This window comes from Cyprinus carpio, chromosome B20 (assembly GCF_018340385.1).
Source record: "Cyprinus carpio isolate SPL01 chromosome B20, ASM1834038v1, whole genome shotgun sequence".
Lineage (NCBI taxonomy): Eukaryota > Metazoa > Chordata > Actinopteri > Cypriniformes > Cyprinidae > Cyprinus > Cyprinus carpio.
The window spans coordinates 26,918,801-26,932,956 of record NC_056616.1 but is presented as its reverse complement, the minus strand read 5'-3'; the positions used below and the strand labels follow the sequence as shown (position 1 = coordinate 26,932,956).

The 14,156-nt window shown below is 35.0% G+C and overlaps 1 pseudogene; it reads left to right on the top strand.

Annotated features, from left to right (window-relative positions):
- The first annotated feature begins 579 nt into the window (after window positions 1-579).
- On the top strand, window positions 580-12,933 carry LOC122140974 (annotated as a pseudogene).
- Window positions 12,934-14,156: the final 1,223 nt, after the last annotated feature.

The window sequence follows — 14,156 nt, the reverse complement described above, 5'->3', positions numbered from 1 at the left end:
TTGTAACTTTTATCCTTTTAAAATTTTTCTTAACAAATGTTCAAAAAACAAAATCAAAAATCACCAAAATAGGCGTAAAACCACACAACTTCTTCATTTTTAGTGTTTTTGTGAATATTTAATTAACATTAATAATTTACGTTGTCTTTTGTTGGCTCTCTCCAGCTAACCAGTTTGCTTTTTACCTTCAGTGTTTAACAACATCTAGTTTACAAGATTGTAAATTTTAATCATGCAACTGAACTGTGCACAGAGCACTATGATCGTAAAACCAGCTACATGCTACTGGGTTTCCTTAAATGTATGTCCTTGAAACGCACCACAAGTATTCTAGCGTGTTTTACTTTCTCAGGTAATATTAGTGGTTTTTGGGTATGACCTATGTCAGTTTGGTCCGCCATTAACAAACACAGTTTGGTTTACATATAGGCTAGGCTACTTAATGGTTTTATATCAAAATTATTACATTTTAGTAGGACATGGGATATGTCCCTAGTGTCAATTAGATACGCCCTTGCAATAAGATATGAAGATCTACAGCAGGGAGTCACTTTTTTTGTGCTGCTCACATTTTATGACATAGTCATCGACCAAAGTTCATTTATAAGTGACCTGTCATCTTCCGCTGCAACAGGTGAGGGCTGAGGCTCAACTTTCCAACTTCTCCAGACTTCCTCGCACTTCTCCACAGTCCTAGAAGAGCTTTAATCATGGCCACAAACAACCAAGAAAATATATATGAACAAATAGAAGAGACAAAGGAAAACATATATGAAAAGCCATATGACAACAACCCAGAGCCGAAATATGAGAATCAAGGTGCAAGTAAGGAAATTCCAGAGGAGCCGCTGTACAGCACGGTCAATCAACTGTCTCCAGACTATATGAATATGAGAAGAACATCTCAAGAGGAAGAAGAACAGCCTTCACCCACAAGTGAACCAGGAGAGCAGCTCGAAAGCGAGCTCATGGTGGCCTCTCTGCCGAATGGAGATGTTTACGGATCTTCATCTTTCGAGGAAACTGGAGATCCTTGTGATGACCAGCCCTCATTGGTCCACGAAGACCTGCTCATGGCTTACAGTCTCCCCCAGAAGACGGATCTCCAGAACCTGAGGAGGTAGTTGACTACAGCCTGAAGGACGTGGAGAACAGCACTGTGGAAGAGCCAGCTGCAGTTCCCGACCCAGATCAGCCTAATATTGCGCTTTTTGTCAAGGTAAGGTCTTTGGGTTTATGACGTCTGCATAAAATAACTAGAACTTTTTATTTTATTTTGTTTTAATAAAGAAAGAAGGCTTTAAAGTTGATGTTAACGTGAATCTGAAGGTCAGTTGGGTGTGGTTTGTAACAGCATTCATATTTCTGCCCACCTTTGGCCCTTGAAAACAATGTGAAGACAACCTGAAAATGAATTGTTAAACCTTGGTTCACACAACCAGTTTTTTTTTCACTGAACCCCTATTTTTCCCAAATTATACTCAAATGTTATTTAATTTCAGAATGTAAAATCAGGTGTTAAAAATTTAGCAATTTATGTTTCTTATAAATTTATTTATTTTTTTATCTTTATACTAAATTAAATAAAATGTATGTTTATAAAAATTAGCATTTGATTTCATTTAACTTTATTATTAATTTGATATAAAAATATTAACAATTGAGTATTTTAAAATACAATTTTAAATCAATTGTATTTTTAATATTTATTTATTTTTAAGATACACAAAATAAGTATTAAAATGACAAATTATGCTAACAAATTATAGTTATTTAAAATAATTATTAATATTATTAATAATATTGTTTATTTTATTTAGCACTGGCATTTCAATCAAAACCTTATTTGGGAAGCTTTATGAATTCATTCTATTTTATGTAAATGAAAAAAAAATTAACATTCAAGAATACAAAAATAAATTTAATAAATCAGGTTGACTGGTGGAATGTTAAGTTAAGTTTGATGAATAGTATGGATTGTAAATATCCCAAGAAAGGCTACTGATTGTAGCAGGTCGTTAATGAGTAAACACACGAAAAATCACAGTTAATACCCAGTGCCCTAAAATGGACACAAAAAAACAAAAAAAGATTGGTACTGATTCATTTCAGGTGACATTTTCCTCTTCGACTTCATTAACGTCAATAAGGTTTTCAAAAAGCTCTGTGTTCTTTTGTTGCTGTGCTCACAGTTTAGACATCTGACACTGATTGCATTTCCTTTGGAAAGGTTCACTTGACAGGCAAAGTAAAAATCATAAGTGGGGATCCCGTTTACAGTCATGGAAACCAGGTGAATCCGACGTGAGGGTAATCAACTCATGATACTCTTTGCTTTTATAGTGGAACACTTTAGTTGTGCACGTGATCACCAGGAGTGATCAACCGTGATTGTGGAATTGAGACTTTTTCAGACTCACTACGTTTAGTATCACATTCCATTGACTAAACGTGTCCCACACAAAAAGATGGCAAAAACAATTTTTTGTATTTTTTTTATTGATTTATGTATTTGGACAAATGGACAGTACTGAATAGATAGCGACCAGGGCTATACACATTTGCTCTTAAGAAACCTTGTAGCCAATTAAACAACATAACTACCTTTAGGGCACAAAGTCATGAAACAAGCAGGAATAAAGTAGTTAAAGGAAGTTGTTGTTGAGCAAGCAAACCGCAAGGACTGCTTTCTATTACAAAACATACAGGAGAACTAGCATAAATTATTGCAGAACAACAAATCCATACCAGCATTTGTCAAACGTCACCCCACATGCGTGGTCTTGGCCATAAGAAATTTAAGTCTATATTGGCAGACAGCATAAAGGACAGGAACGGTTATGAGTCGTAAGTTTACACATGGCCCCCTTTACTAACTTTAAACAGATGTTAGTGTATCACTGACGTAGATTCAATATTGACATTAAAATATGCACCACTTACTTACACATTTACAGTATGCAATAGTTTAGAACTCTTGGTTTGCAAAAAACAACAAACAACAACAAAAAAAACAGTACTTTAAAAAAAAGATTATATAGTTAAAATGAAAAATCCATTTAAGTCAGGAGGGGAACACGACTGCGAGTTGACATTAGTGCGCCATTTTCTTTCTGGCTCTTAGATGTCCACGCACCGTTCCATCAATGTGATACTCAGATAGAGTTAATCAGATGGCGTCCCACACAATTGCTACATTGATTTATAGATAACATCATGCTGTAAACATTCCTCAGTGGTACCAAACCGTAGAACATTTTACAAAAATACATAATTTAAACAGTTTTTAAGCACCTTAGCTCAGCCAAAAACAGCCAGGCCAATGGGCAGGCATGCAGAAGTTATGTATTTACTGGCAGAGAGTCCGTTTAACCTGTTGGGAACTGAGACATGAAAAGAAAAAAAGAGTTTGAGACTCATCTGAGAAATTGTTGTATGTTGTAGTACTAAGAAAATTTCTGGAATCTCCTCAAGCGGTGGCATTATTTAAACCTCATATTCCGAACTACTCTAAGGTGAAAGGTTGATCGTTCGTTTGCAGCCTCGGGAACTCAGCATTGATAGAAATCCTCATGTTCCACTTGTAAAAAAATGACAAAAAATGAAGATATTCTACTGAGATTTATTGTGTATGGGAAAGGCTCGTGTAATCTTGTCTGATTAAATTTATCTTTTAACCATTAATTAATTTATTAGTTATTCAGGCAAAGTTTAAAAAACAATTTCGACAGATAAAATAAAATAAGATGCCACTGCCAACTGATTCCAATATTTGTAGCCGAATATTGTATTTTACAGTAGAGGAGGCGTGCAGCCTGTAGGATAACGCTAATGCCCACATATAGCAATAAATGCATTTCTGGAGATGCTGATGTTAAGTAAGTTCACTAAACTCAATTCATGCTTCAACATCTTGAATTCTCCGGGTTAATACGATAAAAAGCATAATATAATGAAGATTAGGACGAGATCTTTTGCAGGAACATTTGATAAATGGCACAGGTAAGGTGTTCATTATATTTATAGATACTCGCTTCCTGCCCCCAGAAAGATGTTATCCAGTGTTATTTTTGTATCATTTAGATAATATCATAGTTTTTATTTTATATTTTGAATAAGTTTAAGTGATTTTCCTTTTTCATTTGTAATTATAGTTAAAATAAATTGTGTTTTTGTCATTTTTAAGAGCTTTTAACACACACACACACACACACACACACACACACACACACACACACACACACACACACACACATGTCAAATGTATGTATATGTATGTCTGTATACTTTGTATACTGTACGTGTAGTTTTGTTTGTTTTATTACATCAAGTTAAATTAAAATGAAAAATGTTGCCTGGGAAACTCGCTGAAATAAAAATTAGTTTATATTAAATTTTATTTCAGTTAAAGTTTATTTTATTTCAATAATGTCACTAAATAGCCATTTTTTAAAATTGTTTTAAATTTATTTTTAGTTTTAGCTAAGTATAACTTTAATGGACCACACACATTTACATTTACATTTAGTCATTTAGCAGACTTTTTCAAAGTGACTTGCAAATGAGGACAATGAAAGCAACAAATCAACAAATGAGCCATTAATACTGCAAATTGCTACAAGGGTCTCATTGAGCTTAAGCAGTAAATCAGCAAGGTTTTTTTATTATATAATATAATTTAAAGAAAAACAGTAAATAGAAAAGCTAGAGCAAGCCGGTGTTTAGAGGCCTTTTTTGCTTTTGGTGTAATTGTATATATAACTTAAAAGAAAACACACTAGAATACAAAAAGAGCAGAGGAAGCTCCAGCAGGTGAAGTTGTTTGCTGCTGGTGTTTGTTGGTCAAGTCTAAAGGGGCAAGTTTTTTTTTTTTATTTTTTATTTCTTTCTAAGAAGGGAATTTGAATAGAGTGACTAGAGTTAGAGGGTCAAAATTAACCGATGGAAGAGCGTGTTTTTTTTCCGAATCTTGAAGGTAATGATACATACTCAGTGCTCGGATTGCGTTGGGCGGGTCATATCCACCCGCGAGGAAACATTTAGATGGAACAATTCAGTTGCAAAGTGATTTTGTGCTTACTTTGGGATGGCCAATTAAAGCAGCGTTCACTTGAAGAAAGCAAGCTTCTCGAGGGACAGAAAAGTCTGATAGGAATGAAATTTAGTTAAAGGGGGGTGCAGAGCCAGTGGTGGCTTTTTAGGCCAACATCAGATGCTTGAATTTTATGCGCGCAGAAAATGGTTTGCTGAGTGCAAATTGCTAAACAGAGTGTGACGTGCATTCTTTTGGCTCATTAAAAAATTAATCTTGCTGCCGTGGTTTCTGGATTAATTGTAAAGGTTGATAGAAGTGTCTGGGAAGACCCTGCCACGAGAGCATTGCAAAATAATCCAGCCTGGACAGAACAACCGAGCTTGAACAGCAGAGTTGTGAAGCGTGTCTCGCTTGTGTGAAAGAAAGGGCCTAATCATACACATTCTACACACAGTGAACTAAATGGTTTACTTGGTGCGCACTGACATCATCATTTTCACTCATATCTAGGATAGTCAGCTCTATTTGGGAAGCACGAAGGAATGAGTAATCTTTTCACTTTCACAGGTTCGATATCAGTCACTGTCCCCCCCCCGAAAACTTTGAATGCAAAATTCACGCTTATAAACCAAAGTCAGCTCAATAAAATATTTAACAGGGAACTTATTCTCCTGGGGCTCCACGGATGATCAAATATAGTATACCTGCCGTTGCCTAGCCAGCGTGCTGCATGTGACTGGGGACTGCATTAAGAAATTGCATGCGCATCATCCTCCTACTCACGAGTTTCTGGGGCCCTGAACATGTCACATAGCTTACACAGGGACAGGATGTTTGCGCAAGAGGTTAAAATGCAGAGACTCTAAACAACGAGCTTATATACACCTCTCTGGTCTTTTGATTGTGAGATTTTACATGCAGTATATGTAGAATAAAAGTGTCTATTTTAAAACACCAACACCTTCATAGATGTTTTCATATGTCATCTCTCAAAACATCACACGTTACCAGTAGTCTAGTTTATTTCTCATCTGTCACTCAAGCTCATCAGAGCTAGTTGTGGCAGGAGGGGTGGGGCAAGTAGTAGCTCCGCCCCCAAACAGAAAGCCTCTCACCTATTCCCTCTCTCTTTAACATCACCCGTGTTGGGGAGAGAGCTAGATTTCAACTTTCATCGGACTTTAGCGGACTTAACAACACCTGATGCCATTGGCTGTCCGCTCAAAGAGCAGAACACACAGAATCACTAAGATTAGCGCGGTGTGCTAAAATGGCTCGACATTTTACCCAAATATCTGCAAAATACTGCTGAGACGGATGTTCGGGTGACAGATCAGGAGAGACAGCTGCAATCAAAGAAAGTGTCTCCACATGGGAGACGCCTCCAGAACCTGATATTGAGTTGTGTTTTGTCAAGGTAAGGATGAGAAAATACTAGCTTTTAGAGTGAGCTTTATGGAGGGTTATAAAGTCAGTGTAACTCACGATTTAACAATATGTTACAAGTAGAGATCACATGTGACATACTCATCTGACCAGGCATTTGTAAGTAGAGTAATGGATGGATTGCCAGATTTTTTTTGCACATTGGTTATAGATTTTCAGTTATGTATAAAGGTGATGTTAAAATATATTCCCTCAGTAATCCTATATTCTGATGTTTTTTGTTAGAAACGCAGTGATAATTAAAATCTTACCCACTATAAGATTAAATAATGTGTGTGTTCGTAGATATATATATATATAGATATGATATTAAAATAATATAAAACGAAATAAAAAATATGAAAATAGCTGAAAATGAAAGCATTTTGCCTAAATTTTAAAAATAAAATATTTTATATACTTACTTAAAAACACACTGACAAATAAAAGGCGAGGCTCATTTTTAAATACTAACTCCTACATTTTAAATCTAATATATCTATTATATAGATATAGGAGTATATATATATTATAATATATATATTATATAGTAGTATATAATATTCATATATCTACTATATATTAGTTATATGGCTAATATATATATATTGAATCTCCACATCATTAACGCTGCAACATCATACGCTACCACAGAGCAGCTGGGCAGATGTGGCCTAATGGTTAGAGAGTTGGAACTTGTACGCAACCAACAAGGTCACAGGTTCGAGTCTCGAGTGCTGGCAGGAGTTGTAGGTGGGAGGGAGTGATGAGACAGCGCTCTCGTCTTCCCCCTCATACCCCTGGCGCCTGGAAGTGCCCTGGAAAGAGCACTGAACCCCCATTTTGCGCGCCGGGTGCTGGATTAGCAGCCCACATGTTCCGGGTGTGTGTTTCCACGGTGTGTTTCACTTCTCACTGCTGTGTGTGTGCACTTGAAATGGGTTTAGAATGCAGACACACCAATTTCGAGTATGGGTTCCCACCATACTTGACGACGAATGTCACGTAAACTTACATGCACTTTTCATATACGATATAATATACATACACATACATACATATGGTACCGATATATTGTGCATATTATCAGGTAGATGTAAGATCTGCAACCATTACTAAACTACAACTTTTCTTTCCATCACACACACAAATGGAAAATAAAATACAATTTAGAAATAAATACAAGTATTACTATCATTACAAACAATGCAGCAAGCTTATTGGATCTGCAATCTGAATATTATGGTAAAATGGCAGCAATATTGAAAAGGTAAGTCCTTTCTCTATGAGAAAGCAACTTACACATACACTGACAATGCAATACTGCATGCTTCAATTATGATTTTATGATATACATATGGATAACATTTCAAGTTCCAATGTAGCCATGCGGAAGACAATTATTTAAAAAAGAAAATGTCCCTGTAAACAAACAAACCCTCTTCCAGGCCTAATCTTTTTCTATTTAACATATAAAATCCTGTACTACAAGGCAGTTGTCAAGTCAGTCAGCACTCCGGCCTCTTTACAGCCCTGAACTGCCATCCAACAGGAGCAACCCGAAGCAGTCCTAATAGCAAAACGGCCTATTAGGGCCTGCACATTCTTAGATCGTAGAGGCTCCATTGTTCTGCAATCCAGTCCTGTCTCTGTTCTTGAATTTGCCATGAACGGATAGATGAGTGGAAATGGACGTGCTCTGACCTTTCACATACATCTTGCCTCATTTATCTGACTGTGTTATACAAGGTGCATTTCCTCTCCCATGATTCCCTTTGAAACTATGTTAATGAAAACAAACTGTGTTAAAAGTAGAAAAGATGCAAAATAGAAGTATTTTCACTAGTGGAACCTATTATATATCTGTCAGCAACTCTACTGTTGTGTTTCTTCTTACAACTAGGCCGGTGGTTAATGAATGCCAGTGTGCTAAATAATTCATATTGTGCTAGGTATTGTGTCACAGTGTCAACTATATGGTTCTGTGATAGTGGTGCCACTGTTTCAGGACACCACTGATCTCTCTCCACTGCAGTAACGTACAGTGGCACTGTCACTCACTTTTAACCAGGGTCTATTGTTTCTCCTCTCCATAATGAGGAACATTAGGGTTTATCACTAAATGATGTCCAGTGCAACTGTTTTAATCTGTAATACTAACTTTTGAGTAAAATAAAAATTATGCATTTCAATTAAGATTTTAAAAAGAGCAATGGGCACATTTGCTCCTTGCTGCTTGTCCCAGTTTAGTGATGTCCAGCTAAAGCAGTGGGTATTTCAAAAGGGAGACAGTGACCCTCTAGGTGGTCAATGGCGGGGCACCTGCAGTGGTTCTGTGATATTCTTCATCAGAATATGTTTATGAACTAAAAACTATTTATTTGTGAAAAAAAGGTATTAAATGTGTGTTAAACAACGAGTCGAATAATGACATTAAAATTAGTTTTTTTAAAGCTAATATTTTTGCCTATTGTAAATTAAATTGTATTGTTCTGACATAACTGAATTAAAGGATAGTTGTCAAAAAGTGAAAATAAAAATCTCGGTCATCCATGTTGAAGACACAATCCTTTTACCGCACTCATGGTTATCTGAAAAAATTTCATTCTAGCTAGATGTCAGGTAACGTCTTTTATAAGTCCTAATGAAACATGAAGCCCACAAGTGGGGGCTTATGACACTTTATCTTATATCTCAATGACCATCCTGTTCTCACTCTATCGATAGGAACACTGAGATACTGGTCTCCATCACCCACATCTTTGGCGCATGTTATTGGCAGTAAGATAAATGAGGGGACTTATACTGATGCCCTGGAGGTGATGTATATGTTAAGATGTGTCGTTTGCTGTTTGTAGGCTGGTTGTGATGGGCTGGAGAAAGCATCGGAAAACTGTCCATTCTTCTCCCAACGCCTCTTCATGATCCTCTGGCTTCAAAGGTGTGGTCTTCAAACGTCACCTCACTGTGACCTGAAGAGGTGAAGAAGTTCACTAATCTGAGATCAAATCACATGAAACCTTATAGAAATGTCAGTGAACAAATGCCACCTCTTCATGTTATTAAATAAATTTCTATTGGATATTAAAACCTAACAAGTGTCATATGCCATATGTTCTAAGTTATTAAACATTGAGATTGTTAAAATATAATGCCATTTTTCCCTGTCAAAAGGTCAAATGGTCAAGAAAATATAGATTCAGTAATTTTTTTTCCCTTGGACAAAAAAAGAAAAATAATCTAATCTATTTTAAAATGAGTCTAATGTCTAATATTGTAATACAATTTAGAAGTTTATTAAAATGTTATTATTATTTATTTGGAAACCAGCTGATTGCACAATTTTGGCTCAGGCACTCACCCTCCTTTCTTGACCTTCAACGGTGAGGTGTTCTCAGACAGGACATTAACAAGATCGAAGGAAGTTTTTCTGGAGGGGGTTTTTTGGCACCGCCAAAGTAAGCTCAATTTTTACAAATACAACTTCAGAGACGAAATCGTGACTGTACAGAAACTGCTAAACCTGTCGGTTCTCGACTGGTTTTGCTTCAGGAACCAGATTTCATCAATCATGGTCCAAAACACAGCACCAAAATTGTTTAGCATACAAAAGTAACAACATATTAAATCTAGTACACTTACTGTACTTTTACTAAGAACGACATATCTAGCTCACAGTGCAATAAATTAACTGAAGATGTTATCATCAAATGATTTTATTAGCATTTCTTTTAAATGAGCATTTAGCATAACATTTTTTTTTGTGTTCTGTTGTCTTTTGCTATGCCTATAAAGAACAGGATTACGGCTCATTTTTGAATCAAAACCAGCCCGTTTAAGACTTGTTTTGCAACTGTATATTGTATTTAAACATCACATTAAACCACTGTGAACTAGAACTGTAAAGAATACATTACTGACACTGGTTTTTTCTATGTGTACCAGGAGGGATTGTGATTTGCCTGTGTCCAAGGTACCCCAAACCTTGCAGCCAGTCACAAGGAGTCAAAACACCAGCTGGGAATGAACATATTTGCCAAGCCCACGTTCTCAGCTTTCATAAAAACCACTAAGCCAGATGCGAATGAAAGGTATGCATGTCAAAACTGGATCAACTGATTGAATGAAATGAATGGATATATTGTTTTTTGGTCAGGACACTGAAAATGAGCAAAGTTAATTCCGTTTGATTACCTCGATATGGAATCCATTGTACTGTAAGCAGTCCACATATTTTAGCATTGACCTTTAGTAGAACTGTTCTGGACTTGTGCTCACTTTTTTTTTTTTTTTTTTTTGGTTGTTTGTTTCAATAGGGATGTGTCGATATAGATATTTGGCTGATGCTTTAAGTAGTCAGAATATTTATAGGATAATTTTTGTTGTGGTCGATAAACCTATGATGACTGCTACTTGGTTCAGACAAAGAAATCAGGATGTTTTTGGGGTCAGGATGTCAGGGGTCAGGATGTTTTTTTTTTAGGATAATTATTTTATTCAGATTTAAGATTTATTTAATTGACCTACAAGGTCCACAGTAAAACCATTTTATAATCGTAAATAAAAGATTTAAATTTCTAAGTAAAGGTAGTTCTATCTGAACTTTCTCATTCATCCAAGATTACTGAAAAATAGAGTTGTAAAATAAAAAAATTAAAATAGAAAAAACTATTGAAAATTAATACCATTTTTTCCACACAAAAAAAAAAAAAAATCAGTTTTCAAAACTGCTAATTAAGACACCATACATAAGAGTACATTTGAAAATATATTAAAAAAATATATATATATATATATATATCTGATATAGACACACACACACACACACAACACACACACACACAGATATATATAGTATATATATATATATATATATATAGAATAGATATATAAACATACATATATAATACTTATAGATCCATATACTTATTACATAATATATATATATAGTATATATATATTATATATATATATATGTATATATATATAAATGCTGTGCCAATACACACTGGGTATTAAGAAATGTGTGATGTTTTGTTAGCTCTGCAGAAGGGGTTTGACAAAGGCAACATCTACGAAGCTGGACGAGTAACCTGAACAGTCCCTTTGCCTGCATGCGGTAGAATGCTGACAGCATGGAGGAAGGAGAGGGCCTCCAACCGCAAGTTCCTGGACGGGGAATGATCTGACTCTGGCAAGACTGCAACCTGCTGCCAAAGCTCCACATAGTGAAGGTGAGCGAAGCGCTGAGTGGGGGACTTGTCACTATAGCTGGCCTGCAGTGTTTGGGGGTAAGCAAGGGGGCCTGTAAATACCTGGGACAAAGCTATCGGTAACTGTTCCCATTCCATCTCTCGAAAGCAGTTTTGGCGGGAAATTGCACTCTTGGTAGGACAGTCCCATGGAGAAGATCACGTTTTGCGCCAGATGGTGTAGTTAGGGGGACAATTGCTACCAGCAAAAACCTTAAACCATAATAATCCATGTGATTCTTTATAAAAAAAAAGCTATTTTAACTTTAAAGTAACTCTTTTGTAGTTTTGTGTATTTTTTGTTAAAGTGAATGGAGATCCCAGTAGTGATTGCAGTGTATTTTCTGTACACGTTGCAATTTGTTTGCTGCCATAAAATGTTTTTGAAGTCCTGATGTATCTTGTATCTCACAACGGCTGCATTTACACCAGTAAAGACAGTAAATATTTGTGAAAAATTATTTTACAATTTAAATAACTGTTTTTTAATATATTTTTAAAATGTTATTTTATTCCCTGTGATGCAAGAGTGAATTTTGATCACATGAAGTTTGTCACATGATCCTTCAGAAATCATTCATAATATCCTGATTTGCTGCTCAATTATCATTTTTTGTTATTTTAAAAGGGAAGAAACAGTTGCTGCTTTAATATTTTTGTGGAAACTTTTTTTAAAACCCATTTTTTCAGGAAGTTTTTGAATGAAATGGAAAGTTCCAAAACAACAGCATTTATATCTGAAATATACTTATATAATTTTGTAATATGAATGTCTTTACTGTCGCTTTTGATTATTTATTGCGTCCTGAGTTCTAAATAAAGCATCATTTCTTTAAAAAGATGTCTTATTGACACTAAACATTTTAACAGTCAGTATAAATAATTTAAAACGTTGAAGTGCAATGGTCTAGTTAAGTATAAGCAAACATGAAGCTGATGTTTTGAGTTGTAATGCGATGCAGATTTGAGTCTGCTTCGTTTGCAACAGTGCAGGTCAAACTAAAGGCATCTTTAAATGTTAGTTACATTTGTTTTTAATTGTAATTATTAATATCTATTTCCCCATCCACTTTTTTTGCAGGTTGTTGCCAAGAAATATCGGGAACTATGACATCCCAAGTGATTTGACAGGTGTGTGGCGTTAGCCGATGAACAATGCGTATGCACAAGAAGAGTTTCACCAACACCTGTGCCGGCCGCCGACAACGAGATCGAAATTAGCATATAAAGGATGTGGCTAAAAAAAGGCTAACCCCACGTACAACAGATGAACAAATTTGACACAAATTTAGACTTTGGTAAAGGCTCATTTCTGTGTTGGGAGGGAGATGATTTTTTCCATGTAGGATTCAAAAGCTGTTGATCCCCGAAACTACAAGTTAGCTAAGTTTCATTTCATCCAGGGTCCTTGATAATCAAATAAGGACTGGTGCTCTGATATAATTATGATGAAATATGAATACAAAAATATCAGCTCATATTCACCACGCTCTCAGTTATTATTCATCATCTAAAAATATAACACATTGTCCCAAGTGACTTTCTATTGTATCTCTATTTTAAGAGACTTCACATTACTGTTTTCTGTTGTGTTCTTCCTGATTTTTTCATATCTCATATCATATCATATGCACTCTGATTCCCTTGAGACCATTAGACATGGAACAAAATGTCACACAACTTTATTTTGCAAAAAATCAAAATGAATTTAGAGATTTGTGTCACTTGAATGTTTACTAGAACACATCATCACCTTTGGTCAGCCTATTAAACATAATTTCTTCACATTGAAATAAATAGCCTAATATATTCAACTTGAAAAATAAATATCAGGGATATATATTTTGATGCATAGGCCGAACAGTTACCGATTTACAAAATCTGAGGTTGGTAAAATTTGCAGTGAGTGTCTTCTTATGTTCCGCCACAAGTGTTGTTTAATTAAAAATTAAAGTAAAAAAATAATATTGTGAAACATTATACATTTGAATATATTTTAAAGGTGTAAATTTCCCATCTTCAGTGTCACCACGACTCTTTAGAAATCTTATAGATATGCCAAACCATTACGTTTATGATGTAGCAGTGTTAAAAACAGTATTGCTGATTAATATTTTGTGGAAATAATTTAACAGCATTTATTTGATAAGGAAACCTTTTGTAATTCTTTACTGACACTTTTGATCACAATTTAATGTGTTTCTTACTTAAAAAAAACCAAAAAAAAACCAAAACAAAAACAAATGACAAAAACCTTCACAAACACCCCAAACTTTTGATTGGTAGTAATAAACTTTTTAACAATTTTTTTTGTTTAACCCAATTTCGTCCCAGTACTCTCATGGTCATTACATCTTTGGTTTTTCTATCATGTTATGTTTTTTTTTTTTTTTTTTTTTTTTTTTTTTTTTTTTTTTTTTTTTTTTTTTTTTTTTTATTTTTTT